The sequence below is a fragment of the Equus asinus genome, chromosome 24 (assembly GCF_041296235.1).
Source record: "Equus asinus isolate D_3611 breed Donkey chromosome 24, EquAss-T2T_v2, whole genome shotgun sequence".
NCBI lineage: Eukaryota > Metazoa > Chordata > Mammalia > Perissodactyla > Equidae > Equus > Equus asinus.
The window spans coordinates 62,884,504-62,910,746 of NC_091813.1; the positions used below are offsets into that span (position 1 = coordinate 62,884,504).

The window sequence follows — 26,243 nt, forward strand, 5'->3', positions numbered from 1 at the left end:
TTCAGTTGGTGATAATTTCTTCTAGAGTGATATAAAAGTAATACACTTTCTACACACCGTCCCCTCCCTTCTTTCACTGAGTAGCTCCCATTCATCATCTGAGATTCTGCTGGAGAGCATCTCATCCATCAGCCCTGAAGCCCTCTCCTCCCATCACCCCCACGCTTCCCCAACCGGGCCAGGCCGTGCGCCTCTCCTTTGTTCTCCTAAAGCAGTGGTGCTCACAGTCCCCAAGAAAATTTTATGGGGTCCACAAGGACAAAAATATTTTCATCCTAATGCTCTGGCCTTATTTCCCTTGTTCACTGTGTTGACATTGCACTCATGATCCAAAGCTGTGGTGAGGAAGACTGCTGGAGGCCAGCGTGAATCCAGGCAGGGGGGCCAAAATGTACTAAAAGCCACCATTGTCTTTACTTCCATGTACTCACAGTGAAAAATATTGTGTTACATCTCAGCCCTCAAGTACAATCGTTTTAATTCTGAGTGACACAATGGGATGGACACATAAAGCGCTCCTGCTGCAGACTGAACTTTGATGGCCGTCTCAGAGAATTGCATGAAGTGTGAGCTGCAAGATGAACTAGCTGGGTTTTTTCATGGTTCACCATTTTTACTTGAAAGAATAACTGACAGACTATGGTTACTCAGACTTCAAGACTTGGCAGACATTTTCTCAAAATTGAACCAAGCAAACCTGTCACTGCAAGGAAAACAATGGACAGGATTTGTTGCCAATGATAAATTCCATCTTTCAAGTGAAAATTAGAATTTTGGTGAACATGTAGCCGTCACTGTGAATTTGACAGCTTCCCATTTCTAATCAGTGGTTAGATTGGATCAATGATAACATTAAGGATTTTTAAAATATTGTATCATAAAATGTGTCAACACTTAGAAATTGGTCATAACTCAGTGAAAAAACGTTTTCCAAACAACCAATGCACTGTCACAAAACCATACACAGGGAAAAGATTAATTCAAAATGCAAAATAGACCAACGGAGTTCAATGCAAAGCAGTATAAAAAGTTCACTGGTGCAGTTTCAGATTCCACATTGCAACTAACCTATGAGAAACTACTACTTGTCAAATTTTTCTGGATGATCAAAGAATATACATGATTATCTGAAAAGACAGTTAAAATACTCTTTTCCCATCTCATTTCTGCATGAAGCCAGATCTACTTCATGTACTTCAAACAAAAGAACTTGCTGCAATATATTGAATGCAGACACAAATATGGGAATCCAGCTGCCTTCTATTAACCCAAATACTAAAGAGATTTCCAAAAGTGTAAAATAATGCCACTCTTACCACTAATTTTTTTGTTTTGGAAAATACAGTTGTTTTTCATAAAATATGTTTCTAATGTGTTAACATACAATGGGTTTATTATTTCTAAATTTATTAATCAATAAATATTTTTCAACTTCTCAGTTTTAATTTCTAGTTGATACATTGATAGATATAACTCCTATAAACCAAAGCTTTCTGGGGTCCTGATTAACTTTTCTTTTTTCAGAGGAAGTTTTGCCCTGAGCTAACATCTGTGCCAGTCTTCCTCTATTTTGTATGTGGGATGCCTCCACAGCATGGCTTGATGAGTGGTTTAGGTCTGCACCAGGGATCCAAACCCACAAACCTGGGCTGCCTAAGCGGAGCATGTGGAACTTCAACCACTCGGCCATGGGGCCAGCCCCCTCATTAATTTTTAAGACTGTAAAGTAGTCTTGAGACGAAAAGTTTTGAGAACTACTGTGCTACAGCCCCATTTTGGGATCTCTGTTACATTGATACTATCTCTGTGTGTTGTACTTCCATTTGGACTGTGAAAGCCCCATGGGCACTATGACTGTTGACGTGTCATTGTATCCCAAGTACCAAGCGTGGAATTTAGTACACAGTAGGTGTTTAAGAAACATTTGCTATTGAGCTCAAGGATGCTGTGGTACCATCACTTCCCCAAAGAACTAACAATATCATTGGAGATTTGGGAAATGCACTGACAATAGGAAAGTTGTATATTTTGCTTTTATTAAAGTGCCAGATGAGTTATAAAGACAGAAGTAAGAACATTCAGAAACATGTGAAGATAAAACACACAGAACGCCTTTACGTTTAACAATCATTGTAAAATGAACATATTTGAAAATTCTAGGAGATCATACAAATATTTCAAGAAATATTTACAACAATGTTCCAATTAATTAAAAGAATTTGGATATAGTCATCTTCATTTCTTTCTATAATCGTAACACAAAACTGTAAGTGATTTTACATTGTGAAGACTGAAACTCTCCCACTCTAAAAAGCATTCTGAGATACTAGAAATACCCAATCACAGTAAAATTAAAGTTAAAATGTTTTTCTGAATAAATGCACCAGTATCAGAAAACAGATCATAATTTGAATTTACCTGTAAATACTGAGCTTGAAATGGAAAAGCAAGTCTGTTGCTAGGAGATAAGTGAAAACAATCATCTGTTTTTATAGTCAAAAGCACTTTTATCCACTTAATGTGTTTTCTTTCATTTTTGTGATTGCTTTAAAAGATATTATTTCACATTAGAGGCATGATTTTTGGATCTGTACCTGAACAGAAGCATCTTCTGTAGAAGCAAGTAAGTTTTGCTAAAAGATGCCAGCCAAAGGAGTCTTTTGTTGGCCAAGGTAAGTCATTTTTATTTGTGATAACTATCTGGCCCCTAAACGTGCAGCAGCCAGTTCACGGGCCCCAATAACATAACAGGTGTTTCCCAGACCACCAGCCAAGAGCCATAGTGGGGTCCCCCTCAGAAACAAGAGAGCGGCACCTTGTGACTTGGCTCCACCAACTGGCTCCAAATCTCTTCCCCTGGTTGTCCTGCACCTGCCACCCTTCCCAGCTGCTGGCTCCTTTCTCCCTGTTCCCAACCCACACCCAGAGAATCCCAGCACTGCAGGTTCCTGCCCTGCTGCCCTCGCTGTCTCCCAGGGAGGCCGCATGGCTCCACGGAAAATGCTTCTCTCTTGTTCACTCTCCTCCATCTGGCCATTTCTGTTTTTATTGTCCCAAGGTTGGGCAATAAAGTGGCTCTGCCTGGTGTGCTCACTATCACCAAAAAATTCCAAACATACTTTTTTTGCTGCTCGTGTGGTGGTGTTTTGTTCTTTCAAAAAATATATACCACCCTACTCTCTTAAGGATTCTGGCACTTGTCCAAAGAGTACCAGGCCAGCAACACAGCACAGCACTCTCGAACAAGGCGCTCGATTCCCAGGTTAAGCTGGTGGACTCCTGAGATGCCTCACTGTTAGGGACTGAACGGCATCATCCCCAAATCCACAGAGTGAAATCCTAACCCCCAATGTGATTGCATTGGGACTTAGGGCCTTTAAGGAGGTCATTAAGGTTAAGTGAGGTCATAAGAGTGGGGCCCTAATCTGATAGGACTGGTTTCCTTATAAGAAGAGGAAGAGACACCAAGCATGCACAGGCACAGAGAAAAGGCCGTGTGAGGACACAGCAAGAAGGTGACATCTCCACCCCAAGGCGAGAGGCCTCACCAGAAACCAACCCAGCCGGCGCCTTGATCTTGGACTCCCAGCCTCCAGAACTGTTAGCAAATAAATTTCTGTTGTTTAAGTTGCCCACATTGTTATGGCAGCCCTAACAAACTAATACATTCACTGAAATAACTGTTCAAAAAGGAGAGCCAAGGGGACAGGAGGTGCCATTACAGTGGAAAACAGAACTTAACACATTTCTGGAAGACTGAAGATGGATAAAAGCTTATCGATAGGTGGAACAGCCAGAGTGGGACATAGTCCAAACATAATTGTGAGGAGGGCACAATCAGGATGAGAAGGAATCTGATGGTCCAACCCCCAGAGGATGAAAGTGACATTTTCCTCATCCTCCCTCACCCTCACACCCAAAGTAAAGTCAGTCGGCTTTCGTCCCTAAAGACAGAGTAAAACATTGGAGGAGAAGTGAGCCTTCTAGCTTAGTGGATGTTGGTGACCCAGAATTGAAGCCTCTCTTTCTGCCACGTGAGAGTCAGTAGTCTGACAGACTTCTTACACTCGTACCAGATACAAGTACCGTTCGTCAACAGTTCCAATCCCACTCTGCAGAGTTTCTAGGCAGAATTCATACTCAGAAGTGAGAATTGGAGGTAGAATATCGTAAACAAGAGCAAAGAAAATTCACAGGGGCTGGCCCTGTGGCCAAGTAGTTAAGTCTGCCTGCTCCACTTTGGCGGCCCCGGATTTCATCAGTTTGGATCCTGGGCATGGGTCTAGCACCGCTCGTCAGGCCACACTGAGGCAGTGTCCCACATAGCAGAGCCAGAAGGACCTATAACTAGAATATACAACTGTGTACTGGGGGGCTTCAAGAAGAAGAAGAAAAAAAGAAGATTGGCAACAAATGTTAGCTCAGGTGAAAAAGAAAAAGAGCAAAGAAAACTCAAACATATTCAGTCCTCTGACTTAAAGTAAGTAGATAACCAAAGGTCACAGAGCATTGAACTAGCAGCATGAGAGAAAACGAATAAACCAAGCCAAAGATTGACACTGGAAGAAACAGAGATAACTCGGGAAAAAGAAGAAAACTTTTTAAAAAATACTCAAATATATATACTTAAGGAAATATGTGTAATAAAACAAGAAGAGGGTGCTATGAAAAAGAGCAAAACCCTCTTGTGTTAGTTAACAGTCACGATCTTAGCAGCTTGTAACAACACCCACGTATTATCTAACAGTTTGTGTGTGTCAGAAATCCAGCCACAGCCCAACTGGGCCCTCTGTTTTGGTCTCACAAGGCTGCAATCAAGACATTTGTTGGGCCATGTACTCATTTGGAGGCTATACTGGGGAAGAATCCACTTTCAGGTTCACTCAGGCTGCTTGTAGAATTCATTTCCTTTTGGTTGTCAGACTGAGGGCCCTGGCTTTTGCCAGCTGTCAACTAGGGTCACCTTCAGCTCCTCGAGGCTGTTCAGAGTTCCCAGTGGCTCTCTGCAGTTCTCTGCAAAGAGACCTTCTCCAACATTTACTTACTTCATCAAGCCACTTACTTCATCAAGCTAGTAAGGAGAGTCTGTGGAGTCGTCCACCAGCAAAAGGGAATATTATGTAACACGATGTCATCAGAAGTGTCTTCCCATCTGTCGTTTAGAGCTGGTCCTGCCCACACTCAAGAGGAGGAGATTATAGAAGGGTGCGAACACCAGGAGGCAGGATCATGGGATGACCGCCCTGGAATCTGTCTGCCACCCTTCTGAAAGACTAAACATTTGGCTAGTTACATTTTAACAATTCAGTAGAAATGATATTGAATATAACTATTGAATATAATTTTTTTAACTCCCAGAGTGTAGAGGAAAAAATCAGAAAATATGGGAGAAAAGAGAAGAGAAATTGAGGAGATTCGACATCTGACGAACAAGATGTAGAAACCATTAAGAGTTTGCTTTGGGGGAAGATGAGAGTAGGAGAGAAAGGATGCAGGAAGAGAAAGGACGTGAATAACTTTGGTGAAAATAAAAATGTTTTTTGTTTCTATCTTTATGTGTTCTAAAAACCTGGAGCTTGGCCGTTTACTAATCATGTAGCCTTAAACAAGTTACTTTTCCTCTGGGAGCCTCAATTAACTCATCTATAAATGAAGATAATAACCCTGTTAGGATGATGGGAAATAATGCAGGCAAAACACTTGGAACAGGGTCTGGTACAGAGATAACTCAACCAACCTTAGCACTAGAGTAGTGTCCGCGCATCCTGTGCTCGTCGGAGCCTTCCATACGTGCCCAAAGATGGTTTCCACATCTCACCTTTGCATTTTTTCACACCAGGTGATGATGCCTCTCCTCCCAAATTTGGGGCTTTATAGGGCCACTACAGTTCCCAGGAGTTATGGTGCTTAGCCTGGCTACTGCTGTGAAAATAACACCACAAATTTGGAACGTTTGGAAATGGGACTTTTGCCATTACCAAAATATCCACGTGAAGAAACGAAGGCAACATCCACGAGCCCGACTTCTGCACCTCAGTTCTTGACACACGAGTTTCAAAACCAGCTCAAGATCCTCATCCCTCCACACCCTGACACTCACAAATATCTATTCGGAAATTGTTCATGGACCTAAAAGGGGGGGAGGCACTTGTACTCACCTGTAAGAACTATACATCTCGTGTACATTTGTCCGGTGATTCAAACATACATTTTGAAAACTAGGGCAGTAAGAGTAAGCAGAGGTAAAATACACATCTGAAGGAGATGGAGACATACATTTGAAAAGAAATTAATCGGGGTATTGTCGTTAGTTGTGAATTTAACTTTTAGAATATCTGATTTAGGTTGTTTTGAATACGGAAATGCTGATTTCCCCTCATCACTTTCAGTATTCGCACCCCTTCATTTTTACTTTATCAAGTTCTTCATTTACTCAGAAAATTGGTTGATACCCAGCGCAGCTCTACCGTAATTCTCAGACTAATCTGACACAGGCTGGAGCCCTGCCTTGGAGACCCCATATCACTGCGCGTTCTCCAGTCTCCTAAAGAGGAGCTTACCCAGGAGTATTGTACATTTTTTAACTTTTTTTTAGGTAATATATGTGTATTTTTAGTACAGAAAGGAACAAAATAATCTCCCTCCCCTCTTCTTAAAGGTTGAAATTGCTGCTCACAATTTCTGGTGTAGCCTGAAAAAAATTTTGCATCTGCATTGCATCTCTTGTTAGCACAAGACAAATAATGACACACCTCCAACTGATTAGAACATTCTGACACTTATTTAGATAAAAACTGCCACTTAATTGTAGAAATTTTACCTGAAATTTCTAGCGCCTAATGCATAAGGTGTGGCAGATTTTCATGTGTGGGTCTTAAATCTTTTTGTACCAGTCCAGCCTGAAACGGAAGTTGTCTTGCTACACGGACATGAGGAAACACTAGCCGTTTTCCCTTCTGGTTAGAAAAACCCAAACAGAACTTCCTGCTAGTTTGGGGAACTCTGGTAATGAAACCTCACTCAAGCACTTTGATGTTATTTGAAGTATCAGAACCTTGGGGAAATAGCTCCCCAGGTCATCTCACCCTGGCTTATAAATAGCCTTACAGTAAAATAATTTTAGCCATAACCACAACAAGACATAAAGGCATCGGGTCAGAAGTGCTGAAATTTATCGCTATTTTTCATAGAGGTTGAGAAAATACGTTGGTATTCCCTTAATCTGATATAGGTGCAATTATTTTTATTGTAACTAAAGATAATAATACTTCTATTTATATCATACAGTTACTATAGGATTAAATAGAACGTTAAGTTTAAAAGTTCTTTCAAAGTCAAAGGATCATTATTGTTGTTGTTTTACTATTATTATGACTACATTTTAAAATTTAATGGCTTATTTTCATTTCCACAATTGACTTTTTCCCCAAGAAAAAGAAAAATGTTGGTATATTATGAAAAGCCATTTTGTGTTTGTGGATAACACTATTCCAAGAAACACCAAAACCAAAAACAATAATAAAAAATACTACAAATATAATGTATCTGTACCTGACTTCTGGTTGATAAATGAACGTGCAAAGTCAGGTCGGCTGCTGATGAACACCTGCCTTTAGTGAATGGTCAAGCTCAGTGACACTCATAAAGCCTTATGTCGTGCTCTTCCATTAGTGGCTGATAATTATGAAGAGAATACACTGATTCTTAACCAAGAACATGTTTAAATTGATATTTTTATTAGACAGTAAATTCAAAATTTATCCCATCAATTTACACTCGACATGTTTGACAGAATGCCAGGAGCAGGTTGCACCACCATAAATAGAAACAAAGAAATCAAATAAAGCAGTTTTTGAATCCTCAGCCTTGTCAAAATCATAAAATAACGTCTAAAACAAAGGTTTCTAATGTTAAAGCCTGGCAATTTGTCACTTTCACCATGATTAATAAACCAGCATGTGCTGTTGTTCAAATTCTGAATCATAAGTTGAACAGAATGCAGCAACATCACAGGATTTTTATCAATTTGGCAGTTTCTGTGCCCTCAGCCTTTCTTCATTTTACAGTGATTTACCATAGGAACATCTGTCAAATGATGAACAGCGCAATGCCAGAAGAACACTTTTGGAATGGAAATGTAATAGTATCATTTGAATAGATGTACAGTCAATTGCCAGTTTCTTTGCCTTTGGGGACACAATATAGATGCATGAGGTCTGTAAAAAGCACTGTAATTTCAAAGCCTCATATTAATAAATCAATTCATCATCACCAACATCTTGTTAAAAAAACAAAAACTTCAACTAGCAGATTAACTTCTATATTTTGCACAAAGCAATAACCAGAAAATGCCTTAGCCTCTAGAATTTCCCAGATATCCAAGAGAATCGGTTCTGGTTCCTGTTCTTCCATTCCATTCTTTTGAAAAACCGTTAGAGCAGTTCACACATTAGACAATGGAGGAATCTGAACCAATCAAGCAAATGTTGCCACGATCAAGGAAGCCAAGAGAAGAAGAAGGCAAAAGCTAAGTATCCTCGTTCCTCAAAACTTGTCAAAACAAAATTCTGAGAAAGTGATGTAGGCTTGTCTGTGAGCCTGGATAGATGCTAAGGGGAGAGCTCAGATGTGTCATTCTCTGGAAAGAGTACGGGGAAGGAAGTGCTGAAGCCACGACCTGAGTGTGGGAATTAGGAGAGGGGGCATGAGACTTTCTGTGCACTTTCCTCTTACACACATGCGCATACACACACACACATTCCCCAATCCCACATCCAAGGTTGGACGTGTGGAAGGAACAAAGTCCCAGCATGAGAGCCATTCTCATAGGACAACCTGCCATAATCTTGCGCCCTCCTTTCCACCCCATAAGCCAAATATCACTGAGGCTTGACTTAACTGGCTGCCCATCAACAGGCTATCCTAGCTGTACACATCACATGCCTGGGAGGGAGAAAACTCCATCATGGGGAAGGGGTGCAAGGAGACTTGGAGAGAGAAGAGAGGGGAGTCTGGCATCCTCCCATCTCCATCAAATGAGTGAGGATTACAGAGCCTCTTCTAACATACCCGAGATATTATGAAATCATAAAAAGGCACACTCTTGGCAGAACAAAATAAAGTGCCCTGTCTGTTTTCTGGTTGTGGGTGAAGAGCTGACCCAACAATGGCCAAAAAAGGAAGGTTTGGAGAGGCGAGCCTGTGGGTGCACATCGCTTCTGGGGGGAGCGTCTTTTCCTTTGCTCTCATTCTCTGTAGCTGATGAGAAAGCGTGAGATGACAGCAAGCTTCTCCCTCAGACCCAGCATCCACCTAGGGTCTTCACAGGAAGAAATGGAGGCAAATTCACTACCTTTTTCCTGCTGGGGCCTTGTGAGCGTCAGAGAAGACTAGGGAAGGGATGAGAAGGGAGAAATTCGGTGCATGGGCTCTTCATCCTACAGTGCTGCCTTTTCACAAACATGACTTCAGAGAGGAGGCAGGGCTGGGAGCCAAGCGTAGACCCAGCCCAGGGGAGGGGAGCCCTCATGACAAGACTATTTTACATGGTAAAGGTTTAATTTTGTAGGGATCGGGAAAAAGAGGATGCAGCAAAACAGATCCAGAACTAACCAGAGATGGGCACACCTGACACTCTCTTCTTGCAACCTAGCATGAAGTTATCCCTCCTTCTCTAGGATGTGGAGGCTGTGAGCGTGCGTGTGAACTGCACAACAGCCGTGGCCAAACACAAATGTTCAAGCCTGCTGAAATAAATCAATGTTTTGGCCTCCCCCGGTGACCACAGGAACAAATGTGATCTGAAAAATATTATTAAAACTCATAGCCCTGGAAAGTTGTCGGTTTGTGTGGCAAAAGTAATTACAGAACTAATTCCATTGTGTCATTGAAAATGCCTTCAGCTTGATAACCCACGGACATGACGAGAACTGCTCCCTGTGAAAAGAAAAGCAAATTTCCTGCTTTCTTTAAGTTGCTTTGGTCAGAATTCTCCCTTCTTTTGTTAAATCACAGGATTTTGCCCACGATGGTCAATATAATAAAGGAGACAAATAGTCTGTGCCGTAGTTACCTTCAAGATCAATGTGAAATAGGCACACAGACTAACAGGGTCAAATAAACAGATACTGATGGTCAGAGAATACCTCAGACCCATGGGTCCCAAACCACCTGAGCACCAGATCACCTAGGAGGTTTTTAAAACTACATATATCCACCTCCACTCCCAGATGTCCTGATTCAACTCATCTGCCTAAAACCAAGGCATTCATATTTACTCAATCTGATAAGTTCATTCATTCAACATTCATTCAGTCAAAATTGTCAGCATATAGCAGTGAATAAAACAAAAATGGTAACCTCAACCATTATGGAATTTACATCTATTGAGGGAGACACTCAAGAAATAAGATAAATAAGTAAAATATATAGCATGTTAAGAAGAAATAAGTGATGAGAAAAATTAAACAGAAGGGAACAGGAGTTGAGGAGGGGATAAAATTTTAAATAGGGCAACTGGGAAGGTGATGTTTTAGCAAAGAGGTTTACTTACTAAAGAAATTAGAAAGGAAGCTGAGGAGAAAGTGTCACAGGTAGGTGAAACAGCTTGTGCAAAAGTCCTGGGGTAAGAATGTGGCTAACTGTATTTGAGGAACAATAAGGAGGCAGTGGGAGCTGAAGTGAATGAGGGTGGGGGAGAATAGTGGCAGAAAAATAGAGGGCTCTTGTAGGTCAATGTACAGACTTTAGCTTTTACTCTCGGAGGGTGTGAGCAAAGGAACGATCTCATCTGCATCCAGTTTCCAGCCAGTATCACTCTGGTGCTCTGTTGAAAATAGACCGAAAGAGAGTTCAGTTAAAAGGGAAGCAAGGAGACCCCATGGAAATCTACAGACATAATTCAGGCATAGTGGCTTGGACTAGGGATGGCAGCCATGGCGGGGATGGAACAGGGTCAGGATTTGGATACACCTTTACGGCACAGCCAGTAGGATTTGCAGATTGACCGGATGTAAGGGTATGAGGAAAAGGAAGGAGCCGATTGTGTCTTCAAGGTCTTCTCTCTGAGCCACTTGCACAAATGCAAACGCCTTTACTGGGATGGAGCAGACCCGGGAAAGGGCAATTACCGCAAGGAGAAGCATTGAGAGCCCAGCTTCGGATCTGCTGTCTTTGAGCTGCTTCTTAAAATCCAAGATGAAATGTTGAGCAGGCGGTTGGAATAGAGTTCAGGGCCACCTGAGCGCTGGCAACACGAATTCTGGCTTCATCAACATATGGACGGTATTTAAAACCCTGAGTCTGGATGGCGTCTGCAAGGGACGTGGGTTAGCCAGAGAGGAGGGATCCGAGGATTGAGGCCCGGGTTCCTCAAGCAGGAGGTCCCGCCTCTGCTGGAAATGTGGTAGATTTGGGTTTCAGCAAACATTTGTCAGCCTCCCATTAAAAGAAGGCTGGTATCCAGTTGACTTCACTAGTGACCAACTGAACTCAAAATCACACACACAAATTATTTTCACACCATTCTGTGGAAGCGGATATTCACAGAAAACCTGAAGGCCTCTAGACCCATTCTATCAGCATCTTAAATCATCATTTTGTATGAAACTATGAAAGTGTATATCCAATCCACCTTCTTCTTAACTGAAGACTGAGTAAACTCAGGTACCCACCCCTTCCTCCCACAGCCTCACACCTCAGGGAATTTCCAGGGCCGTCCCACTGGCCCAAGGACGGTCCCATTCCCCCTCACCTCCATGGAAACGTGGCCTCCAGCCAATGAGAAACGAGAGGTTTACCAGGCTGCTCCTAAGAAAACCCTCCTGGCTCTTTGGAGAGAGCCCCGGAGGAGATGGCCTTACTTCCTCCTCCCCTGGGCCTCTGAGGGGAGCACCAGGGATGGTGTCCTGCAGCCATCTTGCACAAATTGTCTACAAGAAATTAATAATAATCCCCATGAGATGCAAATCTGAGAAGTCAACACAGCATCACGGAGCTTAGAGCCAGAAAACAACCCAGAAAAGTTAAGGGAGGGATTCAGAGTTCAGAGCAAGTTCAGGTCAGGATCCAGAGCCAGGTTGCCTGACCCCCAGGCCCATTGCCCTCTGCACCCCACGGCCTCCTCAGCTGGGCCTCTTTTCAGCACTTACTCTGCACCTTTTCCTCAGGCCCACTGCTCTCCTGAGAACTCCTAATTGGTGTTTCCACCATCTGCCATGAAACACGGCCTTCCAGAAACAGCCAGAAAGCCTTCGAGGGCGGGATGCACAGTCTTACTTTATCTACCAGCAGAAAAGATCAAAGGCTCCGGTGGATGCAGAGAGAACACAAGCGGCTTGTCTGATTGTTAAGCACTCTGACGCTTCATGAATTTTCCAGGAAATTAAGACCTAGACTGTGCCCTCAGTCTGTGCACGTTCTCGTTGTTTATGTCACCTGAAGCTGTTTATCCGTGCCAATCAGGAGATGCAACCAACGAATGTCACCGTGGGAAAAGGTCGAAATGTGCGGAGGTGGGGAAAAGTTGCGAAATATGCCTTGTGACACTCGGGGAGACTGGAAGGTCGCCTGGAGTTGGGAAGGACGTGAGGCAGGGGCGCAGAGGGGGCTGTGCCCACGGAGGGTGAGACAGGAAGAAGGCTGCCTGCAGACAGTGCACAGCGCACATGTTCTCATTGTATGCAGACTACGTGGGTGAGCAGGGAGGGGCACTGGGGTTACCACCTGGAAAGCGTCCACCTCCCATAATAAGGATAATGAAAATGTGTGTGGTGCTTATGATGTGCCAGACCCTGGGCTTTCTAACAATTTACTACATTCAGATGATCTTATCTATTTAATTTAAGGCACATTTGTGGGTGTACACACACACACACAGACATATATATATATATCCATAAATATATATGGTAACTTCTAAATTCTATTGTTATTTCCACTTTAAGGAGATTCAGAGTGGTTAAGTAACTTGCCCAAGGTCACACAGTTGGTGACTTGTGAGCAGAGCTGGCTCTAAAGTCTGTGATCCCGATTGTGATGTTGAAGTCTCCAATGTTCCTCATCTTGGCCCACGATAAAGGCCCTTCCTAAGCTGGTCGGATGCCCTATCGATCCTCACCTCTTGGCTCTCTCACACGGCACACCTCACTGGACCTCGCCTGGCCGGGTCCCTGTGGGTCTTTCAGGACTGTCTGCACATGCCCTTACTTGTTTCTCCAGGATGAGTATCTTCCCCAACTCGGCCTGGCCAACTCCTACTCATCTTTTGGGACCCATCTCAGAAGTCTCCTCTGGGAAGCCTCTCCCAGCTCTGCCAGACTCTTAGGCCTCTGAGCTCCCACATTGGCTCCTATGACTCATCCCTTCCTCTAGGACAACCCTTATTTTGTGGCATTGATTTCTCTGTTGCTAAGGCTGTTGCTCCCACTTGACTCTGAGTTCTTTGACGAAAAGAGAATACCCCACACATCCCTGTATTCCCAACACCTAACAAGGCACTCAGAATGCACTAGGTGCCTGATAACTGTTTGATGAATGAATGACTGAATAAATAATGCAAACATATTTATGGAGTTGTATGGAATTTTTTCACCAAACAACCATCATACTAGGTCTGATGCTGTGTTCTATTCTTTAAGAAGAGCAATTTCAAAAATATTTTGGAAGTAGAGAGGATGTAAATTATAACCCTTAAAATACTACATAAAGGGGCTGGCCCCGTGGTGGAGTGGTTGGGTCCAGCAGGCTCCGCTTTGGTGGCCCAAGTTCGCAGGTTTGGATCCAGGGCCTGGACCTACACTTGTCAGCCATGCTGTGGCAGCGACCCACATATAAAGCAGAGGGAGATGGGCACAGATGTTAGCTCAGGGCTAATCTTCCTCAAGAAAAAAAAAATACTACATACAGAGATTAATACTTTGGACAGACCACAGGTTAAAAAAAAAAGCCACCATGCAACTAACCTATGCATGAGCAGAGAGTCCGGAATCTCGACATGTCAAATGGCATGCTAGGGGCATGGGCACAATCTCCAAACGCCCTTCCACAACTATGGCCATATTTCAGGCCTGGAGCAGAGCTCAGCAGCCCTGACTTCAGCTCCTTTCTGTATGAAACCATTGGTGGAGCAGAGAAAGCCCCAAGGCTCTGCTCACTATGGCCGCAATAAGGAGAATCCTGTGCTTCAATTATTTCAGTGGCTAATATCGTCCCACACCTGATCGACAACAAAAATCAACTCAGCTTCCTAAGAAGAAAGAATGACTTTTACAATTTTGTCCTGCTGTAAGTTACTCTGGTCTAGATGACATCAGAAACTCCATATGAATTTGAAAAAGTTTGGCTCTTACATTTAAATAATTTTATGGTGTTTAGTTTTAATCTTCAAATATAACTGTGGAGGACACATCAAGGTTATAACTCGCTCTGGCATATTTGACAGAGCAAGAATACCCTGGGTTCTGCATCCTGACCAGGTATTTTAATCCAGGTGTAAACATTTGGGAAAAGCAACTTCATTTGCTAAGTAGGACGGGGTGAGTCACTTAACACATTACCTCTTGTTTTCCCGAGAATTCATTGACAGGTGAAATGCCTTAAAATTTGCGTAGAAAGTTTTGTCTATGCAACTGGTATGTCCTCCTTAGACACGTGGTAGTTTCAACTAAAGATCCTCGATGGGCGAGCTGCCTTTGCGGGTGGCTGCTTCAGGCTGCCGTTAGCTGCTCAGAATAATTGCTGGCAAGTTAACTATCGAACTCCCTAATATTTGTCCTCATCATTTCATGTCTTTTTTTCCTTTTAAGTTCATTCATTCCTTAATCTAAGCATTTTACACAGAATGCTATTTTTTAGGTTTGATAGCTAGGATGCACGCAATCAGAAACACACACCAATAAGATACTCAAGGACTTCCAAAACAAGGAAAATGTCATACACCATCCTGGAGTTACAAATCAATCAGAAAAGCCCAAATTTTGAGAACTGCTCTTGGATGAAATTTGACATTTTATGCAAGAAGGTTTTCCTGATTATATCTCAATGGTATTTCAATAATTATATACTTATGTGAATAGAAAAAAGACCAAAAGCAATATATCAACACACAAATAACAATTCTCTCCTCATGGCATGTCAGATGATTTTTCTAAACTCTCTGCAATAAAAGGGAAGATGTTTAGTTATTAGCTGCTAAGTAAAGAGCTGGCCTGACTTTTATTAATTGTCTAAGAATTACCTCTAATTAGCACATTGTTTAGTTGTAAACAGGTGCCAGTAAAGTTTTTTAACTTCTTAACTCTACTCATATCCCTCACTAAAGTCTTTTTTCATATTTTGGGCAAAGAAAGACTACACCTCGGCCATATACATGCCACCTCAAAGACAGACTAATCCTGGTCAGCATCAGACATGACTGTGGTTCTTCGCTGAGAAAAAGATTTGACACAGAAAAATTGACAATTCTACTCTTAATTAATGCATGTTCTTTCAAATGACTTAGAGGAGAGTACGTGGAAACTTTTCTTGGCTTTGCTTTTGTCAGACACACAAAGGAAAGACAACTCTAACTTCATAGAATAATTTCAAAAAAGAGCCAGGAGAAAATGGCAGTTATTGGGGAGCTTGAATTCTAAGAAGAAATGCAGCTGTCTGCTTCTGGAGCGCTCCAGGCTAAACACACTACGGGATTTCCCCATTGCTTCCCCATGCTCAGATTTAGCAGCTGGTTACTGAATGTCAATAATTACATTCACAACTAGCAAAACCGGAGACTCAAACAGCCATATTAGAAAAACAGATATTGATCCACTAGAAATATGTACTAAGATTAGGACTCGTGCTCATTTTCGAACACAAAATACGTGCGCATATTTCATCACTGCTTTCCTGGAATAACTTTTCTAAAAGATAGAAACAATTATTGTTTCAGGGTCTTTAAAGTAACCTATAATGTAATCCTAATGTTTACCACCTACTTTCCACGCTTATCATCACCCTTCAGATCAGACCACAACTGCGTTTTACACGTGATTCTTATCACAACCAAGTCATTTTTGGAGTGATGAGTTTTTCAGTCTCATTCTAATGTTATAACACAGGTTCATCCCACTTTAAATTTAGATCTTGTCAACAGATAAAATACAGGATCATTATCTACACTACAAAAGAATCCTATTTGTCAAAGGGTTCATTGCAAGAAGATTCCTTTAAAGGGTGAGCTCTCCTATTATAGTCAAGATACTTGAGTTTAGAACAATTTACTCTGTTGTAGCTTTTCAATATTGAAAGTGGAGCATCAATACTGTGCATGTCTCATTATAATGACAGAACTTTCCAGAGCAAGAAGCCACTCAGCTCTGACTCAATAAATTAGAGAAAGAGAAAGGAGGCCCAGCCGAGGAGCAACATGGAGAAGAACAAGCAGGAAACACAGAATAAGTTACGAAGAATAAAGATGAAGGCTCTGAAAAATGTCAGTTCTCAAATCTCTGTTCAACAATGAAACATTAGAGCAACTCCATGCATTATTTCCATTACATGTTTACGTAATTAATCTCCCCTAGATTAATTACACAATAGACAGAGGCTTTGTCCAGTTGTCAGTCCCTACCGAGTGATGAGCCCCAAACACAGTAGACTTTATAAATATTTGTTGAATGAAAGAATTAATTAATGACACCAAACAACACATTTGACTAATGTCCACTTAACTGACTCCTCCTTTTGGTACCCCTGGGAATATGGTGATGGGTAAGTGATGTCACACGGATTAAAATCTATCTTTGTTCAACCTCTAATACAAACAAAACACCAAATCACAACTATTGGCAAGGTGATTATGAATTATTCTCCTGACAATGCATCAAAAGAGTTACCTCTGTGCGAAGTAGTGAGGACTAATCTAGTTAGCATCTACGACTACCAATAAATCGTAAGTAACAGATTCCATCCAAATCCTTGATCAGAAGCCAGGTTTGTAGTCACATCCCCACAGCTCCACTACCCATCCCACGACCAGTCCAGGTCCTGCCTGCTGACCTGTCCTCTCACAGCACCCCTGGCAGTGTGGTCTTTGACACCCTTCCTCACTTGCCTGTGGGCCACTCGGAGCTGTAAAGATACTGCAAACAGCAATCGGCTGCTGCTTCCAGTTCAATAATCTTCTGTGTAAACTGGGCAGAAGCCGCAGTTAATGCAGAGAACCTGGAAAGAGATAAAAGAAGATTTGTGTCCTCAAATCCAAAGGTCACTGTCCTACTCTGTAAGCCTGGAAGCTGATTACAGTAGGCATTGTGGCATCCACATCTTGTGATTCCTTAGCCAAGTTGCCATTATGTTTGGTAATGGAGGACAAGGAGTAAAAGAATAATAATAAAAATTTGCAGATAATCTCAAACCCAATTTTAGCTGGTAGTTATTACTTAATTGCCTCCAAGCCCTTGATCAGGGCAGTCCAACAAGAAGCTTACAGGAGAAACCCAACAGGGTGGGCACACACGGCCAAACCAGCAACAGTCTGCAAGGGCCCCTCCAGCTGAATCCAGTGCACATGTCCCAGTGGATAAGGGCGTACCGGATCTCACGGGAGCAAAGCTTCCCCCACCACTCCCACCCCAGGCCCAGCCCGGAAACACACAGACACCCCACACCCAGACCAGACCAGCACTCTCAGTTATAAAAGGCCAACAATTAGGGAAGTCGAGTAGAAAAATGAACAACTACCCACCTCTGGAGGCCTCCACAGGCTGCCCTCACCTGCTCCGACTTCATGCCTGAGCCTCAGGGGCCCCAGCTGCTCCAAGAGTCAAGCTAATGCCCTCAGACCTATGAGAGGAGAAACACCAGAGAGACACAGGATGGGAGACAGTTGAGCTAATAAAACAAAGAAATTAATTAAAAGTTTAAGAAATTGGAGCAATAGTGGGTTCTGGGCATAGGCAGAGATTAGGAGAGAAGCAAGAAAAACAATGACAAAAGGAATAAAAGGAGGAAAATATGTCAACTGCAAAGTGCTAATCTGAAACAAGATTTATAAAGAAAACGAACGCTTGGTGCTGTCAGGAGCCAGAGTGCTGACTTAGAGGGTTAGTTCCTGGTGCTTTCACGGAGGAGAGGGAAGGTCAAACCAAGGGCGCATTTCCCTGTCTGGCAGTAAAAGAGAGGATACAACAGCCACCCGGAACAAGGAATACTGCCTGCGATCATTGGCTACGGGCCACGGGATAAAAAACGAATTCCACTGGCTCTGCGGGACTCTAGTGGAAGTCCCTGGCCGCAACTCTCTTGTTTCCGAATATTTAGAGACATAGTTTCAACTTAAAATTTAGAAATAAGTATAGTAAGGGAGCTTTATCTTTCTCTCCCCCAATAATAACAATGTAGCTATAAGCACTATTTTTTGAATGGATTGTTTATTTCACGTGTTGGAGGCAAATCACGGAAGTAAACTTCCCTCCCGACGATAGGAAGAGGCCCTGGGAAGAGGGCAGGATGTGGCGAGGAAGCCGCAGGCTCTGCAGACCGACCGCAGGGTTCCCATCCCAGCTGCGCTACTCACTAGCTGTGTGGCTTTGCGCAGTCATTCAGCCTCTACAAGACCAATTTCCTTATGCATAAAACTATAATAATTATTATAGTATTGTAAAGATTTATAAAGTTCTCGTGTAAAATACGAGAGCAAAATAAACTCAAAAGCGAATCCATCTGATGCACACAGTTCAGTGCCCTGGCGCGTAACAAGCACACAATAAACACCGGCTGTTAGCATCATTTTCAGACTTATGAACACAGGGCGTACTGGGAACGCGTGGCACATGAGGATCCTAGCATTCTAAGCCTAAAGGGGTTTGTAGGGATCTTTTCTCTAGTCCAATATTCGCTTCCCTTCACCACTGACTCCCCTAATTTTACAAAGGAAAAAAATGATTTGTTTAATTCAAAGCCCAGTTTTCTCAAGAAATGGCTGTTTATCTCTTGCTTTCTCTTTGTAACGCGTTGGAAGCTGGTTGCCTCCAGAACGATTTCCTGCAGCACTGGCTCTTACTCTTTGGTGCCACCAAGTGGCCAAGTTTGGTGGTGCAGTGATGCGTCCCCGAGACGGCACCCCAGCTGAGTACACGGTAAGATCTGTTTTACGCGGCCTTCAACAACTCCTCATCAAATTAATGAGTAGCACTCTGGGTTGAGCCAAGAAGCAGAAGTTACCAAGAGTTCTATAGAACTCCGGGGAAAGAAAGAGAATCGCTAGTGAGAAAGGAGAGGGGGCAAAGGTTGCTGTCGGCCAGCTTCGGCTGTTCCGTTGGTAGCTGGGAAGCACTTTATTTCTAAAAGTTTTGAGAAATGCGTGTCTAGCCTTCTGGGCAGGCAGGAACCGTTTCTATGATAGAAGAGCACATACACGTTTTGAGAGAATGTGGAGTGGTCTAGTGCTAACAACAGTATTTGGCTGGAAATTAAGACCAAAGACAAATACAGCTCTCAAAGAAAGAACCTCTAAAATACAGGGTTAAATATAAAATTTTAGAAAAAAAATTGCAACTTTATTACTAACATTTTTAGTAGTCAAATTTTAAAAGGACAGGAACACAATTTCACAATCTCGTCGCTTGTCAGCTATCTGTGCTCACAACTGCAACACTGTGGTGAGCAGTCACTTTCAACTGGCCCATCTAACAATATTTTTAACTCTTTTATGCACACTAGAATATAATTCAGGAAATTATTTTCAGAAACATATTTTCTATAAGGAACTTTGTACCTGCAGATTCACAGATCTGGAAAACCTAAAAAAAAGTCCTTCTAGAAATGATTGGCAATCTGGACTCTAGAGCAATCAATTCACCATCTTTTGTTAAATTTTTAGCCTCTGTAGAATGAAAATTATAAGAAATTGACTTCTTAAAGTATCTTTTTGTGAAGTCTACTGTTTTAAGATTTGATTGGTGAGATTACTCTGTGATTAAGGCGCCTCATTCTTCCCTAATATTTTCTTCTTTTCACTCTTTAAATTCTTTATTCTGTCTGGATCAAGGATGATTCATCCTTGATGTTGTTGTACATGATTTTGGAGTTTTTGTTCCTTCTTGTAAAATTTTGAGGTGACAATATTAACATTATGCTTTTTAAAATTCTTCCTCTCAAAATGAAAAAATCCAAAAAAGGGTTTTTTTTCTTAAAGGCTGAAGGGCTAAATAGAGTTAAATGACAAAAAATTAAATATCTAAAAATTAAATATATTAGAATATAATCCTGGAGGTTATATTTTTAAAATATGAGTGGCAGTATATCAAATCATTGAAGAGTATAATTATGATATAATCCAATTTCTTTATTCCATTTTATATTATTATTTTAAATTTTATAAACAATTTTTGACTCAAAAAGTAAATCATGATCTTTTTAAAGCTATCTAGCCAATGAATGTAATTAACTCATATTAACTATGAATCTAGTTCTCTGTTTGGCCATTTTAAAGTTCATAATAACTGTTTTGGTACATAAAGCTAACAACTCTACAGACTGGCCCCGTGGCCTAATTGTTAAATTTGGAACATTGCAATTCGGTGTCCCCAGTTCACAGGTTTGGATCCCAGGCACAGACCTATACCACTCGTCAGCCACACTGTGATGGCAACCCACATATAAAGTAGAGGAAGAATGCACAGATTTTAGTTCAGGGTTAATCTTCCTCAAAAGAAAAAAGAGAAAGATTGGCAAGAGATGTTAGCTCAGGGCAAATCTTACTCAGCAAAAAAAAAAAAAAACAAAAACAAATGCCTAACAGCTTTAACAATCACCATTAGTTTGAAGCATTTTAGTCTTGCAATAATAAATATTGCAATCAACTGATAGAATTTAAACATATGGCTGATGAAGAAATTTTCACTTCAAGTTACCTTTGGAATGCTTCCTATGTTAAATGTGATGTTCAGATATTGATAATAAAGCCAAATGACAGCACTTGTTCATACTGTGGATGTTGCTATATTGGTTAGACACAATGAAAACTGTATGATGACATTTTATTGATCAAAAGTTCAAGGATGTGACCAACGACGCTGAAAGGAGTGTTTAGTCCCTTGGCTTTCGGAAGGTCAAGGCCAAAGCAAGCTTGAGTTACAGATTAAGGCCAAATCCAGGCCACGACCCAACCTCGGTGCAGCCTTGTTATTGGTGGTCTCGGAGTGTGATACCGGGGAGAGTGCCCGGCAACGGAGGCACTGAGACTCAGGCCAGCCTTTGCCTCCAACTCTCTCTCCCTGCTTGACCCTGAGCAAGTTACACAAGCCCTCGGGCCTCACCTTCCTCATCCATAAAACACAAACAATAAAACTGGGAGATGGAACAAGACCCTGCAGACAAACCACTTAGCACAGAGCCCGTCCTGTCGCCTGCGTAACACCTAGTCACCGTAATTATCGCAGTTGTCATGATCCTCATCACTAGTATTAGGATCATAATATCTGCTTTCAGAGTTGTGGGAATCAGAGAGTACCTATAGTACTTGAAGCATTTTGTGCTCATTTTCTATATACATATTTTATAAACCGTAGCTGATATTATCTAGGCACCTGTAGAACTTTGAACATGCTATAAATAAAACCTTAATTTTCAAATTCAGAGAAATGCATTGAACAGGTGTATACTCAGCTGAAATGAACATGTCACTTCTTTTTAACCACCCAATGTCCTCACCTCCTTCCCATGTATAGGAAATCTGCACCTTAAAAGTCCTGGGAAAGGCAGATCCTGTTTCTTACTACGGAAGCTGAAAACACTAGAAAGCTGCCTTCGCAGCTCCCCTAATAAGCCTAATCAGCTCAGCCAATCAGATGCGCCCATCTAAGATTTTTGCATCTAAAGATAATGATGTAATGAAGCAGGAACAGGAGATTGAGCCGAGGGACCTGGAAGGACGTGCATGTCCAGGGTCCAGATGCATCAGGGGTGCCACTACAGCTGTGGCATCTGTTCAGTGGTAGTGTTTCGGTGGTCCTCACCAGCACGCGCCTGTCACAAGAATTTGCTGTGCCTCTGATGGGCAGCCTCCTTTATCTTGTTTTCCAGATTTAGTACTCCAGCCATCCCAACAGTCTGTAGCCACCCGGGATCCTTACAATAAATTGCCATTCTGGTTAAATTTACCACGGTCAATTTTTGTTGATTGCGACTAAGACTGATACAGAAATCGGTGACGGGCAGTGGGATGTGGAGGCGGGAGACCCCCAAATGTGGCACCAGCTGAGTGGAGGGATGGGGTAAGGTAGAGGCAGACTGTGATTGATGATGACGTGAACGGCGCCCCCTGCAGTTGTGTTTGCAGACTGATTTTCAACTGGGAGATGGTGATGCTTCCTCAGCAATTATAAAACAATTGAGCGGCTGTTGCATGTTCCATCTTGGGACATGGACTACGTGTCTATAAAGGCTCTAACATTAGAAAAGTTCAGGATGTTGGATTGTGCTATCTACTACTTATGGTGTCCAGGAAAGTATATTTTAAAAATAGACAAGTTTAAGTTGAACGTGGCTGTTTCAAAAGCAAAGAAAAAAAAGGAGTATGGCTTTGCTACTAAAAGCTCTTTCTGCCTGTGGCCTGCAAGCTGAAATGACTAGGACTCTGGTAATTTACTGCCCTTTAAGATTGCAAAATTAAAATTCTCTACTCCAAACTAAAGTTTTCCAACAGAGGCAGAGACTGAGGAGATGAGGCAGGAGGCAAGATTGGAGCACGGACCTCAGCCTTTTGATCACCTCGGCCTCGCCTGGCAGCCACAGCAAGCCTAATCTGTGGGACTGAGAGTTAACTGTGCTCAATGTGAAGAAACAGCTGGAATGGAAGCAGCCTGGGCTCACAGATTAGATTATTGCTTTGAAATATCCTAATGCAGCGACCTTTACACCAGGGGCTAGGACTGTCGGGCAGAGTCCAGGGGCAGATAGCAAACAGACGGAAAGCCAAGTCACAAAGGCCGTGTGTGAGTAAGTTCTCTGGCTGGTGGTTTCTAAGCCATGGAGTTAACCAGAAGCGAGTAAACAAAATTCCTTTTAGGTTTCTAAGGCCACTGTATTACCAAAATGCCCTGATTCCAGCCCACAACATCCTGTGTGAGTTCAACCCTTAAAGCGATCACGAGCTGTCTGAAGTTGTAACTAAAGACAGAAACTGCTAAGGCTTTGCAGCTCCCAGAAAGGGCATCCCCATGCTCAGTGCCGTCTCAGCTGTACCCACAGAGAACAGTGCACAGGACACTTGTAGCGCAAAGAACCAGGGTGTCAGCTGGCTGCCAGGGATGGTGCAGGCTTATGGTCCAACAGGGTAGGATGTGTGCTTTCAACTGATAGCCACTGGGTGCTATTTCCATTCTCCCTTCTTCCCAGTGAGCATTTACTCTTGTTTCTGTTTCCACCATTGTATCTGAGATGTTGTTGGGGAGGGTGGGGAGTGACCACTTTTAACTGCAGATTTCTGGACCAAGAGGAAGATATTCCCAAGATATTGAACTTGGAGCAGATGCAAGATCTGAATGAGGCTCTGAGTTTGCTCCTTGAGGAGGGCTGCAGACATTCGCTTCACTCATGTGAAGAAGGGTGTTGTTGGCTGTTAGGTAGCCAAAGGAGAGTGGGGGACACTGTTATTTGTCTGCTCAGCATCTAACCACCCCCCCCCATGACATTTCCTAATAGAGCCTGAATTTAGTTCAGGTATTTAGTCCTCCTTCAAACAGCCCAAGCATATTAGAATTGGTCTTAGACAACCCATATCAAGCTTGCCAGTGGTTGGTTCAGGAACCCAGAACACAGCATTCCTCTGCCATGTGTTGTTATTGGTTTGGGAATGGGCACATGTCCTAAGTAGACCCAATCAGCTGAAGGGAAGATCTTGATAACCCATGGTGTGGAAGAGGTTCTTTCTCCCTCCCATCTCCCCACACACCCCTCCTTCATTTCACCATGTTCCTTCAGTTAGGAACTATCTTTTTACTCTGAGAGAAGCCCACTTATAAACACACGGAGAAAGGTGGAAGGAAGAAAGGAGTGGAGAAATGGAGCCAGAGCCATGATCAAACTGTACCTGAGGTCTACATTATCTCTGGACTTCCCATTACTTGAGATAATAAGTGTCCTTATTGTTTAAGAGAGTTCATATTGGGGTTTCTGTTAGTTTCAGCCAAAAGTGTCCTAAAACACCAACCAAGTAGGAAGTTAAAGCTTTCAGGTGGTACTTTTCTAACTCAAAGCCTGGGGTGAGGGAAGGTTAAAGCAGCACAAAGTGCATCTGGTGCTAAACCAGAGGAGCTACCCAGAGGACAGCAGAAGCGAGCCATCAGGGAGTTCATTGACCAACAGATTTTAGGGCAGTCATTCTATATTTCTCCTATAGTTACTTTACATGTGGAAAACAGTATTGTTTCTCCATGCACAATACTGCTAATAGTTTATTTTTTAAATGAATGTGTTTATGTAAAAAGGAATCAACTTAAAGAAAAGTGTTATCTAAATAATGATACAAGCTCTATTCACTTCCTAGGGCTGCCATGACAAATTACCACCAACAGCGTGGCTAAAAACAACAGAAATTTATTCTTGCACAGTTCTTGAGGCCAAAAATCCAAAATCAAAGTGTCAGCAGGGCCGTGCTCTCTCCAGGTTCTAAAAGGACCCTTCCTTGGCTCTTCTAGCTTCTGATGGTTGCCAGAATCCTTGGCGTTCCTTGACTTGTAGATGCAGCATTCCAGTCTCTGCTGTGGTCACGTGTCCTTCTCTCTCTGTCTGTCTGTGTTCGTATTTCCATCGTACTGTAAGGACATCAGTCATTAGATTAGGGCTCACCCTAATCCAGTATGACCTCATCTTCACTTGATTACATCTGAAAAGACCCTATTTCCATATTAGGTCACATTCACGGTTACCAGGGGTTAGGACTTCAACCTATCATTCGGGGGGATATAATTCAACCCACAAAAGAAGTGATATTCAGATATGGCAGAAGTCATGAAAGTGATACATAGAGAACACCTTAAAACTCTGAAGATAATACTGCAATGGAAGGAGGGATGCACAAAGAGACAAAGAAATGAGTCCAGTTCATGGGCCGGGGAGCTTCAAGTCCACCAATGAATTGTAATTTCTTAGAATGCACCAAACATTTGACAAGATTCCTCTAGAACCCTAACCTTAGAAAGCCATATCTGAAAATTGTATCGTTAGTCTCTAAAGAAATTGGGCAAAATATTGACGCTGTTGGTAAAACAACCCATAGCTCCCTTATGGTCAGTGGTGTTGTCATCCAGAGGCCGCACATTTTTAGTAGCATTTCTCTGAGCATTCAGCCTAGTCTAATCCTTGATGTCTTCAACTGGAACTTAATTCCATTATCTCCAGCTAAAAATGACCATCCTTGTGCTCTGACTTCCATTAATCTGGGCATTATTTCCCAGTACCCAGCATTAGCCTCTAATTTCTTTAGTCCTCAGGTATCCCTCCTTACAGGGAAACAAAAGGCTTATAATTTGAGAGTTAACTAAATTATAGAACGTAATTATCACATTATTACATGCTATACCTCAAAGAGCTTGATCTGCAATGGATTACATGGTAGAAAGGGGGAGGCGGATTTTAGGAAGAGTAATTTTCCATTTGGAAGACCAAAAGTGGAATAGTCACTGTTTAAAATTGAGCAAGAAACTCTGGAAAGAAAAAAATAATAATAACCCTTTTAAATAGTTTCATGAAATCTTGGAGAGCTTTGAATATTAGGAAAGTTTTCCTGTCCCATTTGTTGAAGTGATAAAATGTGAAGAAATGGTAAATCTGATTAGCCACGGTTGTCTAGCATTCATCTACAGTCTGAAAGGAACGAAAGAATATCTAAAACTTGAAGCACTGTTGTTTCCTGTGTTTAATCAGTTAAATATGTATATATATATTTGAATATATATTAAATATATATATATTCTTCAAGGCTGTTCAGAAAACAGTGATGTTCAGGTCCTCTGAAAAATCATTCAGGAACCCAGGGGCCAGTGACCAAGACAAATGCATTTTTCTGAGTATTGTCAAAGCCGTTTCCTCTTCACAATGTAAGTTCAGATGCTTCTTGGCTGTTTGTGAGCCACCTGGTGTTAACAGACCAACGCGGGATGCAGAAAGCTGTTTCCATGGTGATAAGACTTTCCTCCTGGCAACCACTCCTCCCCCACCTCCCATCTTTCTCCACTATCAGAACTTTAGATAGGATTTCT

General features: G+C 42.2%; 1 long non-coding RNA gene across 1 annotated transcript; it reads right to left on the reverse strand.

Moving 5' to 3' along the window:
• Positions 1 to 953: 953 nt before the first annotated feature.
• LOC123279634 (uncharacterized) lies at positions 954 to 18,094 on the reverse strand. Its single transcript, XR_011497699.1, has 3 exons — positions 17,726 to 18,094; positions 11,130 to 17,202; positions 954 to 10,825 (listed from the first exon to the last, which is right to left on the reverse strand). It is a non-coding gene; the product is annotated as an uncharacterized lncRNA (long non-coding RNA).
• Positions 18,095 to 26,243: the final 8,149 nt, after the last annotated feature.